General features: G+C 56.3%; 1 protein-coding gene across 5 annotated transcripts in view; it reads right to left on the minus strand.

The window, feature by feature from the left end:
- The window catches only part of AHDC1 (AT-hook DNA binding motif containing 1), a 64,980-nt gene that overhangs the window by 31,176 nt on the left and 5,888 nt on the right, over positions 1-27,916 (minus strand). The window lies entirely within an intron of this gene.

The raw sequence follows: 27,916 nt of genomic DNA on the forward strand, positions 1-27,916 counted from the left end.
CTGGACTCGTACAAAAGGCGACTTGTTCTTTCTTGGGATGCCTGCGCCTTCTCAAACATACCTACAGCCGCACTCCGGGGACAGCGACACCCACACATGGCTACGCAAACCCGCGGGGTGGGGAGTAGGAGGCTGTCGCCCAGAGGTCGGCGTTAAGATCCTTGCCCCAACCACCCCTTGCCACAGACTAAACATCATTCACCTCACCCCATCCTACCCCAAGTGACCTGGATACTCTCACAGTCTCATGCGGAGCCCTGGGGACACTGACCCAGTCACATTCTCATAACTATCCTCTCCCTCAGACCAACTGTAGCTCACCAACTCCTCTGGAGCCAGACTGCCAGCTTTAATGCGGGTGACACACTAGTGTGCGACCTTGGGACACACGGAGGCTCATCAAGGGTTACTTTTTACGGAGCGCTTGTTCTGTGCCAATCCCTACAGTTGCCCTTTATGGTGAGTACTCTCAGTCCCATTGTGCAGCTGGGGAAACTGAGGCTTAGGTTAAATAGCTTGCCTAAGGCAGAGGCAAGGATCTGAATCCAGGTCAATCTTGACTTCATAGCCCATGTTCTTCCGTGTATTATCTCTGCTTCCCGTCACACCACCCTACATTCTAACACCCCACCACACGCAACAAGGCCATCTCAGAGTTAGGGTGCCATTCTCCACCACAAACACATCTCAATGTCACTGTCTAGCATCAGGCAGCTTCTCTCACTAATCAGTGTGTGTGTTTGAGGGGTTGTCTCCTACCTTTAAGCTTCCCCAATCCCCAATGTTGGTCATTAGTCATAAATGGGACAGAGAGTGGGAGCAGGGCCAGAACAGGCTACCTCTAACCTTTCCAGCAAGCTCACCTCCACCTCCCCTGACCTCAGGATGACAAAGCACTGCCATACTGGCTGGGGCTCCAGGCCTGCAGCTCTCCCTGACCCCTTGGGCCAGGACCCTCCCCAGCCCCCCACGCCTGCTGAGAACAAGTGGCCTGCTGAGAACAAGTCGAAACAAACTCCTTCCTGGGGATGTCAAAGCACCTTTCCTGGGGGAGGCGGCTCTATGATCCCTTGAGCAGGGCTAGGAAGAAGGATCGGGTTACTCTTTCCCCAGCTGTGCCTAGACTCCTTGGGGCTGACCTTTCACCTCATCCAGGCCAGGACCCAAAGGGGGCTGGAGTCCAGCCCTCACCTCCTGTTAACCCTCTGCATTCCTCATCTTTCCATTCCAGAACCCCCTCCAGGGAGGGGGGTCTCAGGAAGCCCAGCCGGGCATGCCATCCTTTCCCTACCCTCCCATCCTGGGGTCTGGTTTCCCAGAAAGCTTTACAGAATGCTCCTCCCTGCCCCCTGACCAAGCTGCCCTGCCCTGCCGGGATCAGATACCTCCGCCCAAGCAGCTGAAAATGACCTGGGCTATTTTCGCTCTGGGATCACGTTGCAAACTCCCCCTTGAGCTGGCAGCTTCTCACAATCCTTCTAGACCGTTGCCCCCCACTCCTCATCCCTCACCCAGAACCACTGACCAACAGGACAGGAGGGCTGTAAGAGACCACTGGCCTGAGCCCCTCAGATGGGGAGACTGAGACCAAGAGGAGTCAGGTACAGGGCTGGGCAGAGAACCAGGCTTCCTGGGTCCCCGCCCAGGTCTCTTTCTACTGTCTAGCACAGCCTGCTCTGTACCCTAGATCTCAGAGCCTCTGACCCAGCCAAAAACCCAGCCGACTGCCTCTAAGCACCAGAAAGTCACACTGGAGGCTACCCACAAATCTCTGTGCCACCCTGCGTGTCGGAAACTGCTTTTTGCCACACACTTTTCTTTGTTTAGAACTGGAACCAGATCTGTACCTGTGTCACAGCTATGTGGACCACAGAGATGTTTTGGGGGTTGCAAACTGGGAAGAAAGACAGGGAGATAGGCCCAGAGGAATAGGAGGCTGATTCAGGCTTCCAGAGGTTTACACTGCACAAACCTTCCATGCTCCCAGCAGCCCCCTGCCCTACCTTCTTGGTACCGCCCCCCCCCACCACCATTCCTTCAAACCCAGCCCCCTTCAGGCCCCTGCACCTCCACCTCAAGCCCCAGTCCTCCTGGGCAGGAATGTGACTGGTCAGGTCTGAGCTGACCACATGAGTGGCTATAAGGCGACAGACACCCCCCCCATCCTCCCATCCCCCCAGCCTGGGGGAGCTCACATACCAAGGTGAGGGGAGAGCTTTAACCCTTTGCAACCAGACTTTCAGGGTGAAACAGAGGGGTACTCTACTTCCAATGGCCACTCCTATATGAGTGCTGCCAGGCTGGGAAGTGTAGGCAGGACCTACTTCATCCAGTGGGTGGAATGGGGGTACTTGCCCTGCTAGTCGCTGTTAAGAAAAATTATTGTTTGCCACCCCAACTGTTTAGTCTCATCTCCCATGACATTTAGAAAAACAGTCATGAACTGCTGCTGAGGGAAGAGAAGGAAAGGAGGGATCATGAACCCCAACCTCAGGAGCACCTAGTCTGATGGGAGAAATACAACCCTGCCCTGGGGAGTCTGATGGGGGAGACCAGGCAGAGGCTGGGACAAAGAGCTGAGAGGAAAGAAGAACACAGAGCTGCGCAGAAGTGGGAGGAAGCCAGGGCAGGAGCAGAACAAGCCAGGTGGGGTCAGATCGGGCAGGCTTCCCAGAGGCCCCTCGGCCCACACCCCTCCCCCCAGGCTCTGGAATCTCGGGGGTCAGGGCTGAGGGACAGCCCCGCCCCCTGCTCCCCTCGGGCTCAGGAATTCCACCAGCCAAGGGGGGGGGGGGGGGCGGCTGCTTCGGCCTCAGTCCAAGTTGGCTCCCACTGGACCGGGAACTACAGCTCCTCCTCAGCCCCCCACCCCCGCCCAAGCCCCTGGGCTGGCCCCCGGCCCCCTGCCTCCCCCTCCCAGGCTGGCACGGTGTGTGCCAGGCGCTGGCAGAAAACAAACCCGCCGGGGTGGGTTTGCAGGGAGCGGGGTAACCTTGACACAGTTGCGGCAGTCGCTAATGGCAGACACACACTCCGCCTGTTCTGGGGGGACTGTTGCCGTTGCTAGGAAACCGGCAGCCGCGTGAATGGAAATGGGTCAGTAAACCTGGGGAGAGATAGTGTGACACTCGAACCACTGCAGCTGCTCCAGCCCACACCGAAATCCCTCCTCTTCAATATTTATCACTCCCGCTTGGGCCCTCAGCTCCTGCCAGGCCCTGCACCAGCCTGGCCCTCAGGCCCCCCCAAGGCTCAACAGAGGAGGGGGAGAAAAAAGATGGTGGGGGTTGCTTATCCGCTCCTTGGGGGGGGCCCCCCAGGAGGGACGGAACTGGTTCTGGAGGAGATTGAACAGGAAACAGAGTCTAATCCCGTGGTGGGGAAGGGGTTAAAAGGTCAATTCACGCCTGTTCCTGATTTAGGCACCGTGGTAAAATTACTGTGAGTGTGAGCGGGTTGCGACTGCCTGCTTGCCTACCTGTGGAGGGACTGATTAAGACAGGAGACCTCTCTCCCAGTGTGTAAGAGGTGGAGGAGTAAGAGGCACCCAAAACATGGCCAGGATTCCCTCACAGCCTGAAAACATGCTCCTTACAGCCCGTCAATTCCCCCAATATAGCCCAAGGCTTCCTAACAGCCAGAATTGATGCCCCTCGTACAATCGGATAGCACCCCAAATGGACAAAAGCTGCCTACTGCCTTACAATGTCGTCCTGTACAGACATTCCCCACAAACAGCCAGACACTTGCTGTGCAAAAAACCTTGAGAACACCCCTACACAGATACCCCCACAGCAGAATGTGACAACTGCAATTCAGAACAGTGCAGTTCAACAGAGCACCTATAAACAAGCCGACAAACCTAGGCACAGGCAAAACTGTGTCCGACTGTCTTGAATCTTCTGTCACTTCCCCACAAGGCTGGAGCCTCCCCAAACAGCCTGCCCTAACCCAAAGCCTGGCTCTGCGGTTCACCTGTGTTTTTTTCCTCCATCCCACTGTCGGTCTCCTGGTCTTGCACACCCCCCCAGTAAACTGCCCCTGTGATCACTCTTCTGGACACACCATCCCACAGCTAGCTGCCTCATGCACCGCACCCCCCATTCCCTGGAGGCTGACTGGTCACTGACACACACATTCCCTTCCCCTAGAAGCAAAGCAGTCTCACAGCCCCGCCTGACACAAGCTCTTGTTCTTAAGCACAGGCCTATCTACAGGCAACAGGGACCCTGGCAATCAGCAGCACCACTTCGGTGATATGCCCCCTCCACCCATCACAATCTCAGCCAGTATCCCTGGAGGGTGTGTCTTGGGAAGGGAGGCACTCCAGCTTTCGGGGGGGGGGGGGGGGGCGGGCGGGGGGGGGGATACCTCAACAGGAATCTCCCAGCTGACTCGGTTCTGTGTGCTCCTATCTCCTAGGATACATCAGTCAACACAAGCTCCCAGCCTGTCAGAGCTGGAAGGTGCCTTAGGGAGTCACTAATCCAGCCTCCTCAGCTATGCAGGAGGAAACCGAGGCGCAGAGAGGGGAAGTGGCCTGCCCAAAGTCACACAGCCCAACTGCTGCTTCCAGCCCCTTTCTCTTCTACAGTCTCTGAGAGCCCTCTATGATAACTGAGGGTGGGGAACAGTTAGCCCAGGAAGGCTTCTCTGAGGCAGAGCAAGATGGGACTGGATTAGTCCAGAGAGGGAGAGGCTGTAGTCCTAGAGAGTTGATGAGAACTGCCCAGCAGTATATTCAGAGACATGGGCACCTTGGCAGCCCTGGACTCTGGGCCACATAAGTTTGCTCGAATTTGTACTCTGCCAAATGGATCTGGTAGACACTCACCCCCAACCCACTCCCTATCCTTGGGGCCCCACCGAGCTGCCTCCCGAAACCAAAGGTAAAGGGAGGCTGCTCTGTTCCCTATACCAGGCCTAGTATGTATATTCTAGGGAATTCCTGCCTTTTATTATTATTATTTTTGGCCATGCCACGCAGCATGTGGGATCTTAGGTTCCCTGACCAGGGATCGAACCTGCGTCCCCTGCAGTGGAAGGGTGGAATCTTAACCACTGGACTGCAGGGATTTCCTTGCCTTTTATTATTTAAATAGATCTCTGCCAGGGAGCCTCTGGGATGCAGTGAAAGAGAACGTTTTCTGCAAGGTAGTTTTTATTTCAGCTCCATTTTGCAGAAAAGCAAAATGAGGCTCACAGAGGTGGTGTAGTTTGTTCAAGTTCACACAGACAACAAATGGAGCCTTGAGTTCCTTCCAGTACACAAGGAAGACCCATCCAACAGGAAACAGGGAGAACTGGGGGGAGGGTGGGATAGGAGAAGAGGGAAGGGTAGGAGTTGACACAGGCCCAGGCCCAACATCCTGGGCTGAGGGGGAGCCAACAAGCATTTGAATTTGAATCTGGGTATCTGGGTTCCACCCCCACCCACTCTAGCAGAGGTGGAGTGAAAGGTCAGCAAGGAGATGGGAGGGAAAGGAAAGCAGAATTCCACCAGCTTCTCAGCCTGCCTGGGCCATACCCAAGGGAGCTGGGCCAGGGGCTGTCCCAACTTCCCAGGCCCAGAGCTCTGAGCCAGCCCCCACCCCCACCCCAAGAGCAGAAGGAGCACTGTGAGGAGACCCCACCCCCTCCCTGGGCCTCAGTTTCTCCACCTGTACTAAGAGCTAGTCTAGCAGGAAGGATTTCTTAAGGGCACTTCCAGCTTTAACATATCTGGTGACCTGTCCTAAGTCTCAGTCTCCAGCACAAATGTATGTCTCTCCCCTAGACTGGAGCTGAGAATAACCTTAAACATGTGTTTAATGAATAAATGAACACTCAATAGACCCAATATCTTTCCATCTTTCCCAGCCCAACTAAGAGGCACTACTTACCTTGGAAAGCAGAATTTCTCAGGGTTGTTGGAAGATAAGGGGATTCAAACACTTTGAAGGCTCTGAATGGGGCTGATACACAAGTGCCCTTTATTTCCTGTCCTGACTATACACAGACACTATGGTAATTGCTTTCACTTTAAGCCCCCCAACCAGGCAGTAGCCTACCTACTATCACCTAGTTTTCCAAATGAGCAAAGGGACTAAGGAGTGAAGGGACTTGCTCAAGGTCACACAGCCAGTGAGTGGCAGAGAAGGTACGGGAACTGTACCTATCCGCTCTGCTTGTTTCACACGGTGAGGGTCTGCTCGGTTGGGGCAGGACATGAAGTTGAACAGGGACCACTGGCAAGGGGAGAGGTGGTCCACTCCAGGAGGGGGAGGTGCCTGCTGTGTTGCCAAACGGTTCATCAGTTTGCAGAGCACCAAATGGTGCTGGAACCAGCAAAGTGTTGGGAAAGCATCCCTTCCCCTCCCCCACAAAGGGCAGGGTAGACCTCTTTCCCTCCCGCAAGCCACCGTGCCAAGAGTGAGCCCTAAGAGGTCACTTACCTACTCCTCTGGATCTCAGGGCACCTGTAAAAGGAAGTCCCTCCCTCCCTGGAGCCCTTTTCTGGACTCTGGGACCTGCAAGGTGCAGAGCCGCCCCCCCAGAAAGCTGCCGCCACTGTTGAGAATACTGTCCGGGATTTTTCTGGCACATCCGACTCCCACCGGGTCCGCAGTTGCGGGGGATGGGGGTGGGGGACTGCTGCGAGAAGACTGCCTCACCTCCCTCCTAAAAGCCCTTAGGCGCCTCAAGCTTGAGCAGGGAGGCTCTGGTCCGCAGGCCCAGCCGTCCTCGGGCCCGAACGGTCCGCCTCCAAGTTTTCCCGCCGCCGCCTCTCGGGCTACCTGGCAGGCCTGCGCAGCCCCCTGATCCCTGCCACCCCCCGCCCCCTCCCAGATGAGGCCGCGGAGCTTCTGACTCCTGGAGGAGGTGACGGGCCGAGAGGGAAACCAGGCGGCTGGGGGAGGGGCGCTGCCTGCACCTGGCCCCTCTCCGCCGCCCGGGCCGGGAGGGGCGGGACTGGACCCCCGCCAGACCCGAAAAGCGCGGCGGGGGATAGAGCGGGGGTGTGCCGCCCGCCTCACACGCAGTCTGGGGGCGGGTCAGGAGATCTCCCCCCCACTGCCCTCGCCGCGGGGGCGCCCCCTAGGGTCGGGCTGCAAGGCGCCCCTTCCCGAGCCGCGCGCTCAGCCCGCTCCCCCGGCCGGCCGCGCTCTCCAGCTGCAGGAAATTCCAGAAGCTCTCCATCATCCCGGCGCAGCGCGCAGCCCGGGCTGCCAAGGCTCCCCGAAGGAGAGCCACATGCCGGCCGGCCGCGCGGCCCGCCCTCGCCCCCCCTTTCCAACCCGGCCGGGCAGCCACGTCGGGCCGGGCGGGGGCCGGGCCGGCCGCCCCTTCCCGCGCCCCGGGCCCAGCGGAATGCGTGGCAGCCCCGGCCGGGGGCTATTTTGAGCGGGAGGGGAGCGGCCCAGCCTCGGTGTTTTTGGCTTTTTCCTGGCCCCCGGCCCGCCAGCCAGGGCCCTCGGCTGCCCGCGGAGTGGGGGGGTCACGTGGCAGCGGGAAGGGGAGGGCCGCCGCGATCCGGCTGGGGCTCGGGCCCCGGCCCAGGCCCGGGAGGCGCCCGGCGGCAGTCCGGACCTGCGCTCTCGGCCGAGGCCGAGGCCGAGCCCGAGCGGCGGGATTATTAATAGCGCGCTGGCTCCGGCTCCGGCTGCGGCTCCGGGGCGTCCGCTACCTGCACGCCCCTCCTCCGGTGAGCACGGGCGACCAGGGCGCTCCCTCCCCAGCAGCGGACTCAGGCCTCACTGGATAGCGCCACTGTGCACCAGTGGCCAATCACCGACCTCGATTTCCTTACCTGTAAATTGGGGATGAGCTACCTGGCTTTACATGGGGGGTACCAAATAAAGGTTTCGCTTGCTGCCTCTCCTTGGCCAAAACGCCTTCCCTTTTGGCGGCCTCAGTCTTCCCGTTTATAAAATGAGGGGGTCCGAGAGGACCCTTAACAGGGGAAGAATCCCTTATATTTGAGTAATGCATTTTCACTTACAACCCATTTGAACTTATGGACTACCCAATGACAAGAACCAACACTGGGTCCTTGCCCTGTGTAATCAGCATGTTTTAACTCACTTGATTATAAAGTTCCCATAAAGCAGGTAATGTTCCTTTTTTGCTGATGAGGAAACTGAGGCTCAGGAAGGTTAAGTGACCCGCCAAAAGTCACACAGTGGCAGAGGCCAGAATCAGATAAACTCTGGCTCCAGAGTCTGAGTAAACCACTGAACTTTAGTGCCCTGAGACAAACAGGACAAACAGTGCCCCCTTTTCACAGAAGAGTAAACTGAGGCTCAAAGTGATTTGCCCAAAGTTGCCTTTGGCCAGTTAGTGGCAGAGCTGAACATCTAACGCTGATCTTCCAACTCCTAGTCTAATGCCCTGCTGCAGCCCTCTGAATCTGTTCAGCTTCTGCCCTGGGGCAGCTAGTGGGACTCCTAGGATGGGATCTAGAAATGGGCACAAAGCTGTATCCAGGGCCCTGGGGGATCACCCTCTGCTCCCAAGGGTCAGACCCAGACACCTGGGTTCACTAATCCACCAAATTCTAGACTTAGCCCAGCCTCAGAGCCATGGGGGTGAGCACACTTGGGCATGTGGAGAGACCGCATGCAGGGGTAACAGCCTGGGAGAAGGCCTGGAGTTGCTTCCTGTCCCCCCACCTCTTAGCAAGGAAGCACAAAGGTTGGCAGGCCCCCCACTCCGCCCCGGAAACCTGGCAGTTTATTTCTGTCTCTGGGCCCCCTGTTTCCACAGAGTCAGTCCAGGAAGGCTGGCAGCAGCTGGCTTGCAGGGGTGGAGCTCCTGCTCCCTCAGGGGTCCAGCTGCTACCTCACCCCACCCCCACCTGCCAGGCCAGACCAGACTCCAGAGTCAGAGGTGACATCGGGATGAGGGAAGAAGGAACTAGAGGCCAGTTGATCAGGACTCCAACAGAGGGACCCCACCACCACCACCTCCCAACCCAGAGCCTAGATGCTCTCCCAGGAAAGCCAGTCTATACCCAGTTCAAGTCTGCTAAGAATATAACCTCTGGTGTGTCCAACTCTACTCCAGATAATTCTGACTCATGACTCCTCTGGACCCTGGTCCCAAAGAAAAGCCTGCTTCCAAACAGCCCAATGCTGGTAGAATATGCTGCCCAATGTGGTAGAAACTAGCTACTGGGCACTGGGAATATGGCTAGTTGGAATTGGGATGTGTTGTAAGTATAAAATATATACCAGATTTTGAAGGCTAAATATGAAAAAAGGATATAGAATATCTCAATGATTTTTAGAATGATCATATGTTGAAATTATTATATACTGGGTTATAAAAGATATTAACATTAATTCATTTCTTTTTACTTTGTTTAATGTGCTACCAGAAAATTTAGATTACATATGTGGCTATTACATTTCTATTGGACAGTGCTGTTCTAGATCATATGGCATTCTGGCTTTGGACCAAGATTTTGCCTGCTCTAGATCAATATCTGTGTGGCTTTAGCTCACCCACTTCCCCATATCCAGACCACAGCCTTACGTGTGGGTCTAAATCTCACCATCCCACACCACCCCTCCTCAGCTTTCTGTGAATCTGGCTCAGCCAGGGATTATGGCTTAGTCTGCTTTAAACTACTATCAAGCACATTTCTTGATCACCAATTCCCAACATCTGGATCCAGCAAGAGTGCGGCTCTAGATCACCCAGCCTTGCTTGCTTTTATCACTGTCTAGTAATATTTCAGATCTAGACATCCGCAGGAAGAATACAGTTCTAGATCAGGGGTTGGCAAACTATGGCCCAAAGGCCAAATCTAGCCTGCTGTCTGTTTTTATGATTCAAGTTTGATTGGATCATAGCCATGATCATTCATTGTTTTTAAAGATTTTTTTTTTGATGTGGACCATTTTTAAAGTCTTTATTGAATTTGTTACAATATTGCTTCTGTTTTATGTTTTGGTTTTTTGACTATGAGACATGTGATCTCAGCCCCCGAACCAGGGATTGAACCCACAGCCCCTGTATTGGAAGGCGAAGTCTTAACCACTGGACCGCCGGGGAGGCCCCTGCCATGCCCATTCATCTTATGCATTGTCTATGAATGCTTTCAAGGTCCCGTGGCAGAGCTGAGTAGCCACGACAGAGACGCAGTGGTCTACAAAGCCTAAAATTATTACTATCGGACTATTTACAGAAAGTTTCCAACCCCTATTCTAGATGACCAACAAGTCCAGCCCACCATAAATCTAGATTCCAGCCTGAGACTATGGCCTAGTCTAATCTAGATCACCTCCTCCTAGATGGTACTGCTGATCAGGATCTAAACCATAACCTAAAACATGTACCGCCATGCTGTTTGGGTTCCAGATCCCACCCTGATCTCAGGACAAGGACCCCAGGACTCTTCTCTGGGACAGAAAGGGTGTCCCACTTCCGAACTCCCCTAGAGAGATCAACACCCACTGGCCCTTGTCAATGGCCTTGGGAAGGGTAGATTCTAGAGAAAGCACTGGAGGCTGAGTCAAAGAATCAGGGGTAAGCTCTTCCTACCAAGGGGGCAGAACATAATCAAGCCAAGAAGACAGGGTAGTCCCACCCCTTCCCAGCAGGCTCCAGAGCAGGTCACTTAGCTATGGGTCACGTGGGACAGATACCAAGGCACCTCCAAATGGAATCTTCACTTCCAACCACCTTGGGCCTACCACCTCAGGACTGAGCTGCTGCCACTATCCCCCTTTCCCACAGTTTCCCCCTAGCTCTCCTTCTCCACGGCTTTCCTTGAAAATCCTCCCACATCTGCCCTCCTCCCTGCCATTTCTCCTTCCTCCATCCTAGAATCCTAGCTTTAACCTTAGTGGCTAAGATCTCGAGCTCTGGCAGCTGACACACCCAGGCTTTGATTCCACCTCTGACTTTGGGCAAGTCACTCCACCTCTCTAGGCCTCCTCAGTTTCCTCATATGTTAACAGAATAATAATAAAGCTACCTTCCTCAAAGGGTTGTTGAGCAGACTTAATAGGATTACAATGTATAGCACTTTGCCCAGCACCTGGCCCATAATAAGCATGTAATGCTAGCTATTTTTTTGTTTTGTTTTTACTATTATTGATGATCTAGCTTGGTTCCATGAATGGACTTTGACAAGTCTGTAAATCTCACACAATTTTAACCAAAATGTATTTTAGTATTTTTCTGAAGAGAAGGCCCATCATCTTCTCAAGATGGACCCTTAGCCTAAAGGGTTAAAAAAAAACAGAGGGGAAGCCTTTAGTTCAATCCAAACGGGGAAATGGGCACAGAGGGGAAAGGATTAACCTAGGGTCCCTCAGAAAATTTGAGGTAGGGAGTTCCCTGGTAGTCCAGTGGTTAGGACTCGGTGCTTTCACTCCCATGGGCCCAGGTTCAATCCCTGGTCATGGAACTAAGACATCCCGCTAGCCGTGTGGTGTGGCCAAGAAAAAAAAAAAAGGAAATGCGAGGCAGACCCAAGGCTAGCACCCAGGAGTACCGTCGCCTAGGCCCCACTCTTTCCACTAGTCCAAGCTGTCTCTCTGATCTGACCTCCTCATCATTTCCTGCCTGGTCAACTAAGACAGCCCCCTGGAGGGCTCCCCACTTCCAAATGCCTCCCCTAAATCTGCTCTACCTAGTGCTAGATTCATCTTCCTCAAATCTCATTCTCATGACACCGTGTCCCAGCTCTAAAAACTTTAATAGCTCCCCACTGCTGATGCCAACATCAAGGCCGAGGTCTTTACCCTGATATTCAAGAGCCTGCACAGCCAGCTCTGGCCCCACCAACCTCCTCACTGTTCTCTCTTGTCTGGTCAGTCCTACCCCCCGCCCCCAGTATTCTCCATACCACCCACACACTCACTCCGTTCTGGACAGATTCTGCCCCTCTGCTCAATCACGCAGTGTCTCAAGCCCAGCCTGCTGCCCCTGCTCTGCCCTCAGGGTTGCCCCTGGGTCCAGCCACTTCAAACCCACTCTGATCAGGCCACACTGAGGTATGCTGACCATAGCTCTGGCTCCAGGAAGTAGGCCTCTGCCCCTGCTCTCCGGCTCAGCTCCATCCCAAGACACTGCCCCACCTTAGCCACTGTCCATATCCTCTCAATTAACCTCTCTCTCCTTCTCTCCTCTAGACTTTCAGTGGACTGAAAGTCTGGAGTCATGACTCCAAGGTCAGATTCTTCTCTTTGAGCCTCAAGGTCCTTATCTATAAAGTGGGGACAGAAATACCTACACCTCGAGTGATTCTAATGAAGGATAAATGCTTCATAAAGTGGAAGATGTTTTTTCTACTAAAACCTGTCATACAAATAATGCTATAATATAGCTATACAATAATTCTATACAGTAGCCTCCATTTATAACTTTACTTGAAATCGCAACCAGCCGGCATCCGTGGCACTCCCCAAGCCCTTTCCATTTTTCTCCTTGGCATTTATCAGCATCTAACAAACCATATATTTTACTGATTTTTGTGTTAACTGTTTCACCCTCTAATTGTTTTACCCTCTTTGAGGGCAGGGATTTTTATCGACTTTGTTTTGTGCTGTGTGCCCTAAAAAAGTGCCTGCCACCAAGTATGCACTTGGTAGTTGAGGAGTGAATGAATGAATCGAGCGCTTACTATGGGCCTGGCACCGCACTAAACACTCCTCACAAATTGTCTCATCTTAGGAGAGAGGTACTTTCATTGCCCCGCATTTTGAAAATGAGACATCAAGTGACTTGCCCTGATCACAGGGCAGGAAGCAGCAGCCTGACTAGAATGTGACTCCAGAACCTGCCCTCTTGATCACTGTGCTCTATTTCCTGTCCAGATGGGAGGTTATTTCTATTTCTACATTAGCGAGGCCTCTTGAATCTGTCATCCTCCCTGTCTCCCTGGGGCTGTCATTCTCCCGATGCCCCTGAGGCCACGGGCCCTCCCAACCCGCATTCTGACCTCCCTCAGCCATTTCCTCCCACTTCTCAGCCCTCCGCCACGCTGCTCACTCACCTCAGGGCCTTTGCTGATGCTGTGCGCTCCGCCCGGAACACACTGGCTCCCCATCTCTTTCAACTCTGCCTGTTTCTCAAGACCCACCTCTTCTGGGAAGCCTGGCCTCTGGTCTTCATGCGCTCCCTTCCCTGAGAGCATGCCTTGTTCTTTACTGCTGGAAAAACCCACTGGGGGCGCATATGCTGACCTAGTCCATTCCTCAATGCCGAGAGTGGAGGCTTTGCCCACCTCTGTCCCTCTCCTGGCCAGGTCTCTCCCTCCTTCCTCTGCTGGATCACTGCCCCGACCCCGCACCATCTCGTAATCAGGTTTAAAGCTTTGTAATCAAGAGTCTGGCTTTTGAGTCTCTCAAACCCCAGCTCCACCCCCTACTAGCTGTGTTTCTTTGGGCAGGTCACTACACCTCTCTCGACTTGTCTGCTACCTGCTAAAGGGGGATGACGTCAGTACCTGCCTCATAAGCTAACATGCCCAGCACAGGGTAAGCACTCACTAAATATCAGCCTGTGATCAAGAGGTCCTTCATCCCTGTTTAGGCAAAGACCCTGAAAAGCCTCAGCCTCCTCTTTTCCTCCTCCCTGAACAGTCCCCGGCCCCCCGAAAATGACTGATAAGGATAATATGATTGCTAACATATATTGACTATTATCTGCAGTGAGTAGAAATATGTCTGGCACCCAGCAGGTGCTCAATATTGCTTACTGAATAAATGAATTAACTAGTTTGATCCTCACAACACCCAATGGGGGGGGGGCACTATTATTATACCCATTTTACAGACAAGGAAATCAAAGCCCAGAGAAGGTAAGTGACTCATCGTGATTGGGATTTAAACCCAAGCAATCTGACTCCAAAGCCGAGACCCTCACTGGCCTCCTCATCCTCACTATTCCCACCCTGACCTGCTCCAATGCCAACCCCAGGGGCGCATCCCTTTCTTTCTCCAGATGTTGGGCCTTAATATCCAGATGGATGCTCACTGGGCCCCAGCCACAGAGCTCAAACCCTTCACATTTTATCTCATTTGAGCCTCACCAAACCCTACGGAGTCAGTGCCATCATTATCTCCCCTTGACAGGTGAAGAAACTGAGGCTGAGAGAGGAGTTACATGGCCACACAGGATTCCAAGCCCAAACTCTTTCAATTGCATCGGGTTTTATGCTGTTTCTCTTCCACTGGCTTACACAACTGTTGATAACTATTCACACACACCTGCCTTGTTTTTCCAGTCAGTCAGAAGGCAAGCTCTCTGAGGGTTCAGTCTGAGGCCAAGGCTTCCCGTCAACACTTCCGTGTCTCCGACCCCTGACCGTGGCCAGAACTGTGGCCATGGGCCGTGCTCTACAGAGGCTTCGCTGCTACTGATCTGCGCCTCCCAGCCAGGCACACCCTGGCACTCTGCCAGCTTCCCCCGCAAAGCAGGTCTTGATCTGTGAGCTCTGTCTGCCCTGTCAAACTTGGGTTTGGTGAGGGTGGGGCTGGATCGCCCCTTCAACCAAGGCTAAGGCTCCCCAAAGATGCAGGATCTCCTGGGAATTCAGGGCCCTATCTCCCACTTAGAGCATTAAGGGGGCAGGATGGTATGGTGGCTCAGAACTGGGACTCTGGATCCCAGTGTTCCAAGTTCAAAGACTGCTCCACCAGGTACTGGCTGTGTGACCTTGGATGAGCTACTTAACTTTGCCAAGCCTCGGTTTTCTGATATGTAAAATAAAGATGATAAGAATAGGGTTACTATGATGGTTAAATGAATATCCATAGTTAGAACTGAGTATGTGGGACATGGTAAATGCTATATGTTTGTTAAATAAGTAAAAGTAGAGTTCCACCTAGCCACAGATGGGTCCCCCTGGTAAGGTACAGAGCAAGTGACAAAGCAAGCCCCAGTTCCAAACAGACAACTGAAGACACCGAGGGAAATGGAAACAGGTGTGAGACACCTCACACCTCAGGAAGCCCCTTGTGGCAGGGACCCACTGGTCTCCTCTTGCCACATCCTCAAGAACCAGAGGACCCCACTTCCTGGCCCCATCAGTCTTCTGACCTAATCCCCCTACCCTAAATGCCACACCAGCCACTTCCCCTCCCTTCTCTCCAACTGTTAACTCTTTCTATGCAGCCAGATAGATTATAGCCAGAATCCAGGCCCTGCGTCCCTTAGTTGCGGTGTGACCTTGGGCAAGTCACTTAGCCTCTCTGAACCTCACTTCCTCCTCTCTACAGGGGATAATCCTCCCCAGAGGTCTGTCCTAGAGATTAACTAACAACTGAAATGACACCCATGGATGTGTTCACAGGTGTTTGAACTTGCTAGTGTCCCACAGGCCTGACCACACTGATGGGCGTGCTATCTGGGCACTGGGGTGGGGAAGGGAGCTGCCATTTAAAGCTGAGCCCCATGTTGTAAGTTTCCCCAACAGCGTTTAAGCACTGCTTAGGTTGCAAGCCAAGCTCCCTGTCCTTTAATCCACCACCTTATGACATTAAGGTACAGTTTCTTGGGGGACAGGCAGGGGCCTCATGTCAGCTTCTCTTCACCAAGTTACAGCATCCGAGGCCCTGAGGCAGGCCTGAGGGGAGAGTAGGAAGAAGTAGGAGGGGCCCCTAGTAAGGGGAGGAGGAGAGAGCCCCTTTGGAGGAGAACCAGGGAGAGTGGAGAAAAGCCTTGGATTGAAGGGCAAAAGGAAGAGGGTCAGGCCCCCAAGGCTGTCCTGTGCCCCCACTGCTAACTCAACAATTGCCTGGCCTGGCCTTCCACCCTTCCGAAAAGGAAGAGGAACCAGCGGCAGCAAGTTACGATAGACGATTACTCGCCGTTAATTAATTAAAATAAACAGCAAATTAAATACAGCAAAATTAAAATAGCACAGGAAATTAATTCTCTGCCAGCCCCACCTCACAGGTGAGATGCTTAAAGAGCCCCTTGCAGCCAGGATCCCAGGCAGCTGGGGGGTCACCAGGACTTGCTTTGGACCACAACTCCCGGCAACACCAAATATCAATGAACCCAGCTACCCATGGGCGTTTACCTGGCTCTGCCACCCTGAGACTGGCCTCCTGGCTCCTTAACCCCAGGGAACTCTAAGCCCTGGGCCACATTCTTGAACCCAAGCCTGCTCCTCTGTCAGTGGGCAGGAAGGGTCCTGATACCCTCTGGGCCAGGGACTGGGCACTGTGCCCTCCTGGGCACATGGCCCACATCTACCACCACACGGGTCAGGGCAGGAGGGAAGAGGGACCTTGGCGTTCTCTCCTGGGTTCCCTCTGGGGCTTGGAGTCAGATCCTGGCAAAGCCCTCTACCTTCCGTGTGGAGCTCCTGGCCCCTCATTTGGAGCACCCGAAACCTGCCTCTGGGGAACCCCTCATTTTGTTCCTTTCTTTGACTGAGAATGCTCAGGAAGGAAGCACTGCTGGGGCCCAGAATCCCAGGCCAGAAGATGCCCAACAAAGTTGGCTAGACCAGCCCCAGGACACGATACTGGAATTCCCTCCTAAACAAGGCTAAACACCTCATCATACAGATGGGGAAACTGAGGTCAGAGAGGGCAAGGCATTTGTTCACGGTCACCCAACGGCTTACCAGCAGAGCCTAGAGCAGAGTCTCTAACGGACACATTCCACGCCACCACCAAAACATGGGATTTCTAGAGTGAGGCTCAGCCTCATGCTGACCCTCCTCTCAGCCTGGCCACCAAGGTCTTGCCTCCATAATCCCATCCCACAACCCCTCCCCCGCCTGTGTCCCACACAACAGCCGGATTAGACTCCGTGCCCTCGGGCTGCTGTTCACGTGGCTCCTTCTCCCCGAAGCTCCTTCTTCCACCTCTGCCTGCCCAGTTCAACCAGCGTCTTTAGGGTCTAGCTCAATGCCAGCTCCTCTGAGCCACCCAGAGCCCTCATGCTCCTTTAACCATCCAAGGTGCTCTGCCCCCACCCCCCACCCCGCCCTCTGCTGTCCGCATGACCTGTGGTTATGGTGTGTGAGCTTCCCGAAGCCACAGACCACCGTGCCCCTGTGCCCCAGCACCTGGCACAGTAGGTGCTCAGTAAATCTCCTCCCCATCTGATCTCTGCCATGTCCTGCTGATAACTGACAACGAGGGCTACTGTTTATCAAGCATCTACTATAAGCCCAGCTCCCGTGCTGGCCCATCCTCACGTGATGGACCCAGGTCAGAGAGGTTGGCTGACTTTCCGGAGGTCACAGCTCTGGAACTGGAACCCCACTGGCCCTTGTGCCTAAATGAGTCTCCTTTCCTTTCCACTCACCTCTTCTAAGTCAGACCACCATCATCTCCCCACCCTGTCCTGTCACTAAAGACTTCCCACGACTCCGTGTGGCCCACTAGACAAAATCCAAACCCCTGAGCATGGCATCTAAGCTCTGTGACATCTGGCTTCTGCCCTCTTTGCAGCCTCTCCTCTAGTCTCTGAACATCACCTTGGTTTCCAGCCTACTGTACCTTGACTTACTTGTAGGCTTTGCATATGCTGTTCCCTCTGCCTAGAACACCCTTCCCCTATTTTTCCTCCTGTGAATTCCTCCACATCTCTCAACATCCAAAATCAGGGGTTACCTTACAACCTCATCAGACGAGACAAGCAGCAAACAAATTGGCCACAAAATTGAGAGCTCGACGAGGGAAGGACCCGTGTCACCACAGTATCCCCCATGCTTAACCCACAATCAGGGCTCAAGCAACACCTGTTGAATGAATAAATGAGTACGTATATTATTGTTGACTAAACAGAGAAATGACAAAAGAATACAAGGCCATAGGATGCGGGGCTGGAGGTGGAAGAGAAGAGACTGAGGCCAGGAAGGCCAAGGACGTGATAGAGAACAGTGACAAACACTTCAGGGGCTGCTCCGCAGCACAGCCACGCTCTTGGCAGCGGGAGTTTTTGTGAGAGACAGAGGAAGGAAAGTGATGGTGTGAGGGAGGCTCTGAAAGTAAGTGTGCGCGCGCACACACGCATGTGTGAAAGTGGTGGCGAGTAGGCGGGGGAGCGTGCGCGTGCGCGCGCGCGCTGCATTTGTGAATCAGTCTGTGAGAGCGGCGGTGAGGAAGTACGCGCAGGAGCGCGTGCACGGGGCTCGTGGGTCTGTGAAGGAGAGCCCGCGCGTCATGTTCGTGCGCGGGGATCTGTGTGAGGAGCCGAGGGTGTGGGCCAGGAAGGCTGTGCTGGGGGTTGTGCATGTCTGCAGGGGGTGGGGGGCAGTGACCCAGAAAGACAAGAAGGGGGGGGTGTGCGAGAAACCCGAAGTGCGTGGGCGTGGAGGGTGTCGTGCGCTTGTGCAGGACGAGCTGGGGTGCCCGTGAGGGTGCACAGTGCGGAGGGTCAGGTGAGAGACGTCAGGGCTCTGCTGAGGGTGTGGCCGCCGTGGCCTCGGCCATGGGGCCTGGTGCCAGAGGTGGGGGCTGGCCCTGGGCCCAGGGCGGGGGCTCTGACAGAGCAGAAGAGTCCTCAGAGCCCTCCCTGGAGCCACAGGCGCCAGATTACCATGTCCCCAGGCAGGGAGGTCGAGAAGGAGGCCCAGATGTGTGTGTGCCTTACATCTGTCCACAGCAAAACCTCTGGGCACTTATTTGTCTTTGTCTGTGTCCGGGTGTGCACGCCTGTGCTTGTGTGCGTGCTGCCGGCTGTGTGTCTGTGCCTGTCTTTGTTTCTGTATGTATCTGGGCCTTTGTCTCGGTGTGTGTGGCTGTTGGTCTAGGCCTGCCCACATGACTGTGTCTGGGGTTGTGTGTGTCTAGGTGTATCTGTGTCCGCGGGGCACTGTGTGTCCTTGATCTGTGCATGTCTAAGTAGGGCTGCGAGCATCCCCCTGGACCGCCTGTTTGTATCTCTGTCTGTGTGGCCTTAGTGTGAGTGACAGAATGCTGTGCTTTGGAGGCTGTGGGGCTAGATCTCGGTGTATCTAAGTGTGCGTGTGTGCTTGTGTATCTGTATGTGAGGCTCTGCCATGCGCCGTAGTGTGGAAATGCTCGTGTGTGTCCGTGGGATGTGCATTTGTGAGACCCAGGATCTGTGTTGTGTCTCTGTGCCTGTGTGTGTGTATGTGTGTGTTGGGTGTGAGGGGTTTGTCACAGACTGGTGAGCAAGTTAATCTCAGACTCCGTGACACGTGGAATAAAATCACGCTCCCATAATGGGACCATCCGTCTTCCTGTCCAAGAAGAGAACCAACTCTTCACCCTGGGCCCTGGCGGAGCCAGTGGGGCCAGGGCCAGGCTTAGGCCCCCATCCAGGCCCCCTTGTGGCCTCAGCACCCCACCCCCACCTCTCCTCTGCCACACCAGGCCCATTCTGCCTCCGGAGTGCCCTGGTGCCCACTGCAGGCTGGGCTAGGCTCCAGGACATGTGACGGAGCCTTAGAGGCCTGTCCTGGGCCCCCCAGCCCCACCCACTGCCAAGGAGCCCTGCCCCAGATGGGAGGCGGGGGGGGGGGGGGGGGGGGGGGGGCGGTGCAGGAAGGAATCTTTGGGCCCCTCCTCCTCCCGGAGGGGAGGGATGAGCTGCAGGCCCGGCCGGGATTTTCCATCTCTCAGCAACAAGATTCCTGGTGAGCAGGCTGCGGGGCTTGGCAGGGTGCCTGCCGGAGACCCGCCCTCACCAGCCGGGATGCCTGGGTCCCCAGGGCCAGGCAGCAGCGGGTTCCCTGGGGAGCTAGGAGGGCCCCAGAACTTCAGGCTACAGCTGCCCAGGACTATGGGAAAGCCAAACCGTTCCAGGCTCCCACCCCCAACCACAGCCAGCTCCTCGGCCCCCCAGGCAAACCGCCACCCTTCTTCTGGCCTCTCCCCAGCCTCAGCCTCTGCTTCCGAAAGCCATCGCAGACCCAGCACCACGCACTCGCTGCCCGAGCCTCAGCACACGCCCCAGCCTGGGTTCAAGACCTCACCTCTGGGTTTGAGGGCTCCCAAGGCCAGGGCTGTGCTGCTTATCTCAGAATGGGGCTTCTGAGGACAGGGCCATGTGTCCCGCAGCTGTGAAATCCCTCTTGGTCTTAGCACTCCTTCCTGACTGGGCAGTCAGGCACCAAGAGAGGATCTCAAAGCCAAGGCTGGGGAAACCGAGGCAAGTGAAGCCCTCTGCCCTGCCTACCATTATGAATCAGAGGCTAAATCCAATAGTCTAGACATACAAGCTCTTAATTCTGTCCAATGGCAGTGGCTGCAGCTTGTTCTTCTCCATGGGGGGTGCAATTTCAGGAGCGGGGGCATCAGTTGGAGGGAGAGGGGAAAGGGCAGGTGGACTCCCTCAACCCCCAGCCTTGGGTGAGCAGCCGGAGAGCAGGTTTGGTAAGAGATTAAGGTCGAGGAGAAGAGAACCGAGACGCTCCAAGATTTATGAGCCTAATTCTTCTCCCTTAAATTCCCCTCCAAGCCCCCCAGCCCTAGCCTGGTCCCTCCAGGGTCATGCTGTGGCCCCAGGCCAATGTCAAGGCCGTAACCCATCCATCAGCTGTTGCCAGGGACTTTCCACCCCAATGGGTCCCAAAGGGAGGGGGCTCAACTAAGACTAGAGGCCCAGATTGACGGAGAGGGGGCATAGCCCTAAAGAGGCAGCCAACAGCCCCCTGCACCCTCCCAGGAGGTAGGGGCTCACAACCTCCAAGGAAGAAGCTAGGCTGGTGGGTGGGGCCCAGGAGGAGGTGACCTCCCAGCCCTGGCACCACACCCAGCCCCACCCTTCCAACAGGCCAGGAGACCTGGGATCCCATGGGGCCCTACAGCTCACAGGGTGTGTGACCCTGGGCGGTTGCTGCTCCTCTCCAGGCCTCGGCCTTCCCACCACACAATGCAGGAAGTGGTTCGGATACTCCATGTGTCCCCCCTTCAGCTCCTCTCCCTCAGGGCTAATCCCTGCCCTCTCTCCAGTCCAGGGGTATCACCTAGAATCTGGGCCAGATGGGGTGAGGCCTTGGCAGTTACCTGAAGGAGTCCCTGAAGCCACCCAAGGCAGAGCTGAAAAGCCTATGGTGATCACCCTGCCACCACACATCCATTTTCCAGAAGAGTGAAACTGAGGCCCTGAGAGAAGGTCGGGGTCTGCACCAAGACTTGAGTTTTTCTGATGGGATGGTTAAGAGCATGGGCTCTGGGGACGAAAAGGCTTAGATTAAAATGCCAGCTGCAACAGAAATTCATTTTGTGAAGTCCCTTGCCTTCTCAGCTTCAGGTTCCTCATCTGTAAAATGGGCAAAAGTGCCTCCCTCCTACGACTGCTGAGTTGAAATGAGAAAATGCATGTAAAGGGCTTGGCCAGTGTAGCAAACGCTCCGACGACAGCAGCTATCATGATTGTGGGCAGTATTAACACAAAGCCAAGTGGCCGGGGGAAGGGGAAGAGGGCTCCCGACCTGGCTCCTCCTCCAGCCAAGGAGGGCCAGCCAAATTCCTCGAAGCCCCCCCAGCTGTCTCCCCTATTCGTTAAAGGCCTCTCATTAGTGAGCCTGGGCACCTGCCCCTCCACATGTAATAAGCCTCATTAGTATCTTAGCCCCAAGCTCTGAGCCCAGAGTCTGTGCATGTGCACACACATGGGGGGGGGGCGGGTGCTGCAACAGGCCACCAGCCAGGAGACAGCATCCCCGCCAACCACACCCCCTGCCTGTCATCAGCACGGCCCGTCACCACCCAGCTTGTCACCTGCCTGCCTCGCACCCGCACCACCTGTCACCCACCCAGCTCGTCACCCACCCAGCCCATCACCTGCACCACCTGTCACCCACCCAGCCTGTCACTGGAGCTGCCTGACAGGCATCTGGGTGGGGGATAGGAGATGGGGAGGAGAAGACCACAGGGGTGTGGAGCTGGGGGCCCCAGAGACCCTGCAGGACCCCCACTTCAGCGCGGCATCCTGCAGCATCGCCATGGCAACCTCTCAGCCGCAACCACTTTCCCAAACATCCCCCGCCCGCCCCCCCAGGCCCTGCTCTTAGCTGAGCTGTGGCTGAGAAGAACCCTGAGTGACAGCAGAACGGGGCAGGAAGAAGGTGCTCATCCGCTGACTGGCCTTGGTCATCCTGCCCTCTCTGGACTTGGCTACTTCATCTGCAAAACGGAGGGGCTGGAACGGGGGGAGGCCTCTGCAGAGCCGGTCATCCCTTCCCAACCTGGATTTGCTGAGCTCGTGGCCAGATAACCTGTGAAGGCTGGGGTGGGGGTGGGGGACAGGGTACAAAGGGATGGAGGGGTTCTGGGTTCTTCCACACTCCCTTGCCCCTGGCCCAGCCCAGAGAGGCTGGGCCTCTGGCTCAAGCTCACACAGCAAAAGAAGAGGAGCAGGCTGGAAGGGAGAGGAGCTCTGCCACAGGACTGCCAGATGGAGATGATGCCACAGTGGGTGACCCAAGGTGACCGGGGGCTGAGTTGGCCCCCACCTCCAAGCTGCATTATTTATAAAACCCAGAGCTCCAAGCGGAGCAACAGCTGCAGTGCTGCCCCTCCAGGGGGTACATGCAGCGGTGGAAGGGTGGTGCCTCCCCAGGGGAGCCCCCCGGGGTCCTGGGCTCCCTCCACAGCTGGCCAGGGCAGGAGCTGAGGTGGGAAAGGGGCGGCCGCACCATCCTTCCCCTCCCAGCCCCCTCTCCTCTCCTCCAGGCAGGCGGCGATAGGATTACTTCTGCATGACTGCCCGCTCCACAGGGTTCCAGAGACCCTCCTGCCTGCAGCAATCTTTAAAATTCCTCCAGCCCAGCCTAGCTCCCTTTCTCCCCACAGTGAACGCTCCGGCTCCTACCGCAGTGTGCCCGTGGCACCACCACCGAGCGGGCCGAGGGCCCAGGTCCCTGGAGCCACAGGCAAAGGTGGACCCATCCTCGGGGTGTAGCCTGGTGTCCCTCAGAACCCTCTGAGGTCCAGACCCTGGCCCATCCGCTCTGGCCCCTGGTGCCCGCCCAGCCCCACAGGGCACGGCTCAAGCGGGGGTCAGGCCTGCCAGCTGCGCCAAGGAGGACGGGCACATGTGTGCAAACACACCTGGTGGGTCTTGGCGTGCCTGCCCCGTCCTCTGCTGCCACACCTGAATGTCCCCCCCTCTGCTCTAACCGCCCCTCCCTACCTCACCAACCCTTGCTACCCCTGCGGTGGGCAGACAGCTGGCCCAGGCCAGCGCCGGTGGCTCCCCAGGGCACAAGAGGCAGGCAGGAGATCGATCCACTGAATTTTTTAAGGCTCTAATGGAGCCTGCATCCCAAGACTTGGGGCCTGGGACACAGGCGATGTCTCAGGGACCCCTCCCTCAGCATTGCAGTTGCTTCTTCTTTCAGGTCTAGGGGGTCAGGGCACCTTTCTAGGAGCCTTCCCCCAGCAAAAGAAGAGGCACGAGGGGCCCCTGAGAAAGAGATGGGATTGGGGGGCTGTGAGCAATACCCAGAGGCCCCCCCAATCTCCCCAGCCCTAATGCAGGCAGAAGCAGCTCAGCCTCTAAATCACTCCCCTCATGCTGCCCTCTGAGGCGGATTCTGTGCATCTGTAATTAGGGGGTGGAACAGATGGTGGAGATTCCGTTTAAAATCATGCATCTAGTAAAGTAACCTTCGCTGTCGGAACTGACTCCCAGGGAGACCAAGCCCCAAGCCCAGATCTGGGGGGTAGGGGGGAAGCATGTCAAGCCAGCACCTTCCCCATCTTTTTTCCTGAAGCCCCAGGCCCAGTGTCCCCCACAGGTGAGCCAAGGAGGAGGAGGATCTGGCAAGCACCTGTGAAAGCACAGGCTGGGGGTAAATCCCCCTGCCCAGGCCTGCCTCCCCCCATACATGCCAGAGTCAGGGCAGGGCTGGGTACTCAGAGTTCTTGGCTCAGAGACCAGGATGACCAGGTGCCAAGAGCCCCCAAAGAGGCCCCAAGCCCCCAAAGCCCAGGCCAGGGTGCCCAGAGCACAGGGTCTTGGGTGGGGCAGCTTTGAACCAGATGTACAGCCTCACTGTCCAGGAATTAAAGGCCTGGAGCAATGGGGGGGAGGGGTGGAGATGCCTCCCCAGGCAGAGGAGGCACTGGGAAGTGGGGGAGGACCAGGCAGCAGAGAAAGAGAGCACAGAAGAGTGGGCCCGTGTGTGTGCAAGGCTGAGGCTATCTGGGGGGGTGGGGGGCCTTGCGGGGCGGGGGGGGAGGCTGGGGAGAACAAGGTGGGGTGGGGGAGCGGTGATGGAGAGCGCTGAGGGGGGAGGCTGTGCTGGAATGTATGATGATGGGAGTGAGGGCTGCAGGGTGAGGTGGGGGCACAGGGCAGAGCTGTGAGGTGAATGGGTGCAGGGCTGCGCCTGAGCTGGGGCTGTGTGTATCTGTGTATGCGTGCGGGACCCGTGTTTGGAGGGGGTGGGGACTGTCCCTGGGCCCTTGCATGGCTGAGGAAGGTACTGGGGCTGGAGCTTGTTGGGGACGCACAGAGGAGTACTTGTTTGGGGTGCTGGGATCTGGGTGGGGGGGGGGGTTGGCGTGTGCACATGCATGATGCCCTGGAAGGTATAAGAAGCTGGGGGACGTGATCTGTTCAAAGATACCCTAGACCTGAAGCCACGTCTGTGTGTTAGAGGTCAGGGGTGTGGCTACAGGGGGTGTTCTCGTCTGAGTTCGTGCTGAGGCAGTGTGTGTATGTGTATGTGGGTGGGGGAGCTGTGAGTTTGGAAAGGTGTAGGGGGCTGTATTGGGGTGTCTGGGGACGTGCTGGGCTGCAGCGGGGGGCAAATGCTGGGGCTGTAGGGAGAGTCTGTGGGTGTCTGGGTAGGTGTTGGGGCTCTGAGAGTCTGAGTGTGTGGAAGGTAACAGGGCTTGAGTAGGGTCCTGGGTGTACGTGGGGAGGTGCTGGGGTTGGAGAGGGAGCTGATGTGTTTGAGGATGTGGTAGAAGCCATGTGTGTGTGCTGGGGTGTTTGGGGGTACATTGGGGGTCATAAAAATCTGGGTTTTGGTTGAGCACTAGGGCTGTCAGTATGTGTTCGGGTGGGTAGGCGTGCTGTGGTTGTGTGTTTGGGGGGCGTGCTGGGGCTGTGTGATTTGGGGGCAGTGGATGTTAGGAAGGTGCTGGAATGTAGAGGGGTTGCGTGTCTGCGGAGATGCTGGGGCTCTGTGTTTAGGGGTGTTGGACCTACGCGTGGGGAAGTGGTTGTGTCCTTGGGAGGTGTGAGGGGCTACAGTCGGGTCCCTGTGCCCAGACAGGGGATGGGGCTGCAGGGTGAGGGTGGGTCCCCTCTGAGGAGGTGAAGGGCAGAGTCCTGGCCTTTGCTCAGCGGTCTGCCTGGGGGCGACCTGTTAGAACCCCTCTGCTGGGGGGTGCCTGTCCACCCCAAGACCCCGCATGGGGGTGTCGAGACAGGCAGTCCATCTGTCTCATCCTTTGCCCAGGCTGGAGGAGCAGAGCCGCCTCCTGGCTCCCTGGGGGGCAGCAGCGGATCCCAGCCCACCCATCTGCCTTCAGATGGTCGAGGCAGGAGCCTCCACAAAGCTGCCTGGAGGGCATCGCTGTGTTTGAAGAGGCATGGGCTGGGGGCTGGGGGGAAGTGCACAGCAAACAGTCCTCATGGAGGCTCTTTTGAAAACCACTGACGCCAGGAGGGAGGAAGAGGGAGGACAGGGGCGGGTCTGTCTGTCCTTGTGCGTCTGTGTGGGTCAGTGCCCGGCGGTGCGCCTTGGAGCCCCTTTGCATGTGTTCGTGCCGGAAGCCTCTGTTCAAGCAGCATTCCTGCCTTGGAAGACAGCCCTCCAGCCCAGGCTACGAGCTCACAGCCTCACACAGGCAGCTCCCCCCTCATACACGCACCCTGCCTGCACTCACATGCAAACGCCCCCCCTCCCCCCACCTTCACATCTGCAGAACACTGCACCCTGGCACGCATGCACCTCAGCCCCAGGGTCCTAGCCCTTCACATATGCAAGCCATCACCCCCCCCCCGCCACTGCAAAGCCAGGTCCAGCCACATACACCTGTCACACACACATGCCTCCACACATACATACCTGACAAGCAGCTATCACCCACACCCACACACTCCACACACCTTGGATCTCCCTGTCACACCCATATCCCATCTCACACGTACTCAGTCTCTCTCACACACACTGTAACAGACACTCACCATCCCCTACACCTGTACATACATGCTCATGTACAAACGTGTACACACACACGCACACACGCTCTCACCAACTCTCAGCTCTTTCACACCAGTCAATTTATCTGTGTCCAGGCCAGGCACTGCAACTTCCCAGGAGGCCTCCCACCGGCTGAGAGGGCCTCCTGCCTCCCCACCCTTCCAGCTAGGTCAGAGCAGGGGGCATACCACCCTCCCCACCGCACGACAGCATGGCTCCCTGAGAACCCTGATCTTCCCCTCCAGAGAGAAAGAGTCCTCTCTCTGCTCTGGGGTGACTGCCACTGTTGTGTGAGAGTGTGACGGTGTATGTTGTGCGGGAACACGTCCTGAGATGCCACGATGAAGCCTGTGTGTCCCTGCCTGTATGGGTAAGAAAAGCACAGGGACAAGTTCACCAGTTATGTTTGTGACATTCAAGATGAGTGTGAGAGTGGAGACATGTATGCCACAAAATGTGTATTTGTGAGTGTGTGAGGCCAGACCCGTGCAGACAGGTGTGAATATGGGCGGGCGGGTGCACTTATACAAGGAGACACACACCCCGTGAGTGGGGAGTATTCTGGGATATTTCCTGAGGCAAGAGGTATGTACATCTGGGAGGAGGGGTCAGGGCTAGGAGAGGTGCCCTCTGCAACTCCCTCCCCCTACAAAGAGACGGTGGGGAGGGGTCTCTGGGATGAGTGGGTGTGTGTGTGTGTGTGTGTGTGTGTGTGTGTGTGTGTGTGTGTGCGTGCGCGTGTCTTCCTCCCTCTCCTTCTCCCTGACCTCTTTAGCAGCTGGAAACGGAGCCGGGGGTGGAAGGAATGGAGACTTGGCTGGCCTGGGGGTTTGGGGAGGGAAGCAGGAGAAAACACCTTCCAGATTCTCATCAAATCCTTGTTTGTGGTTTGTAGCCTCCAGTCTCTCCTCTCTCTTTCTCTTGGTCTGGGTTTCCCCCTTTCTTTATCTCTTCCCGCCTCTCACTCTCTCCCCCATATCTCTCCTCCTCCCATCTCAGTCACCATGTCTCCCTCCTTGGGTCTCCCTGTCTCCAAGTCTCTGTCTCGGTTTCTCTCTCCCCAGGCCCTTCCATTTTTCTGACTCCTCTCTCTGCCAGCACCTCTGTCTGTCCGTCTCTCCCTGTCCTGGTCCATCTGTCCGTCTCTCTCCGTCTGCCTATGCGTGGGTGTCTCTGTCCATCTGCTCCACCACCCATCTGTCTGGTTGTCTGTGCTAGTCCTTCTAAGGGTGCCCACTCGCTTACCAAGGCACCCTCCCCCAGGTCAGCAAAGGCCTCTCCTGGCTCAGGGGGTGGGGGTGGGGGTGCAGAGCTGCAGCTTCTGGAAGCTTCAGTAGCAGCTGGGCTGAGCTGGGAGTTCGGGGCCAGCCAGCTGCAGAAGCGGCCCCTCCCCTGGGCTCCCAAGCCAAGGACCCCAGAGCAGAGAGAGGAGAGAAAGCAGGGCCTCAATGCAGCTGAGTCTGTGTGTGCATGTGTAGGGGGGAGGCAGGGGGCCTCACTGTGCCCTCACTTCACCATTCCCCCCAAAGCTAGGCCCTGTGGGAGAGGAAGCCTCAGTGCCCACCTTCCTCATCCCCTTGCCAACAGAAGAGACGCTGGGGATCCAGCAGGGAAGGGGGGGGGATGCCAGGCCTTGGGTGAAGGAGGGGCTGGAGCCATAGTTTCCTGTCAGCTGGGTGGGAGGGGGGCTCCTTCCCTCCGCCCTTCCAGAGTCCCTGGGGATCCCTCCAGTTCTGGTCCCAGCTCCAGACATGAGGGGGCTGCACAGGCAGTTCTCACTGGCTTCCACAAGGCCCGTTCCCACCTCCTGGCTGCCCCAGAGCC

The sequence above is a fragment of the Hippopotamus amphibius genome, chromosome 1, assembly GCF_030028045.1.
Source record: "Hippopotamus amphibius kiboko isolate mHipAmp2 chromosome 1, mHipAmp2.hap2, whole genome shotgun sequence".
Lineage (NCBI taxonomy): Eukaryota > Metazoa > Chordata > Mammalia > Artiodactyla > Hippopotamidae > Hippopotamus > Hippopotamus amphibius.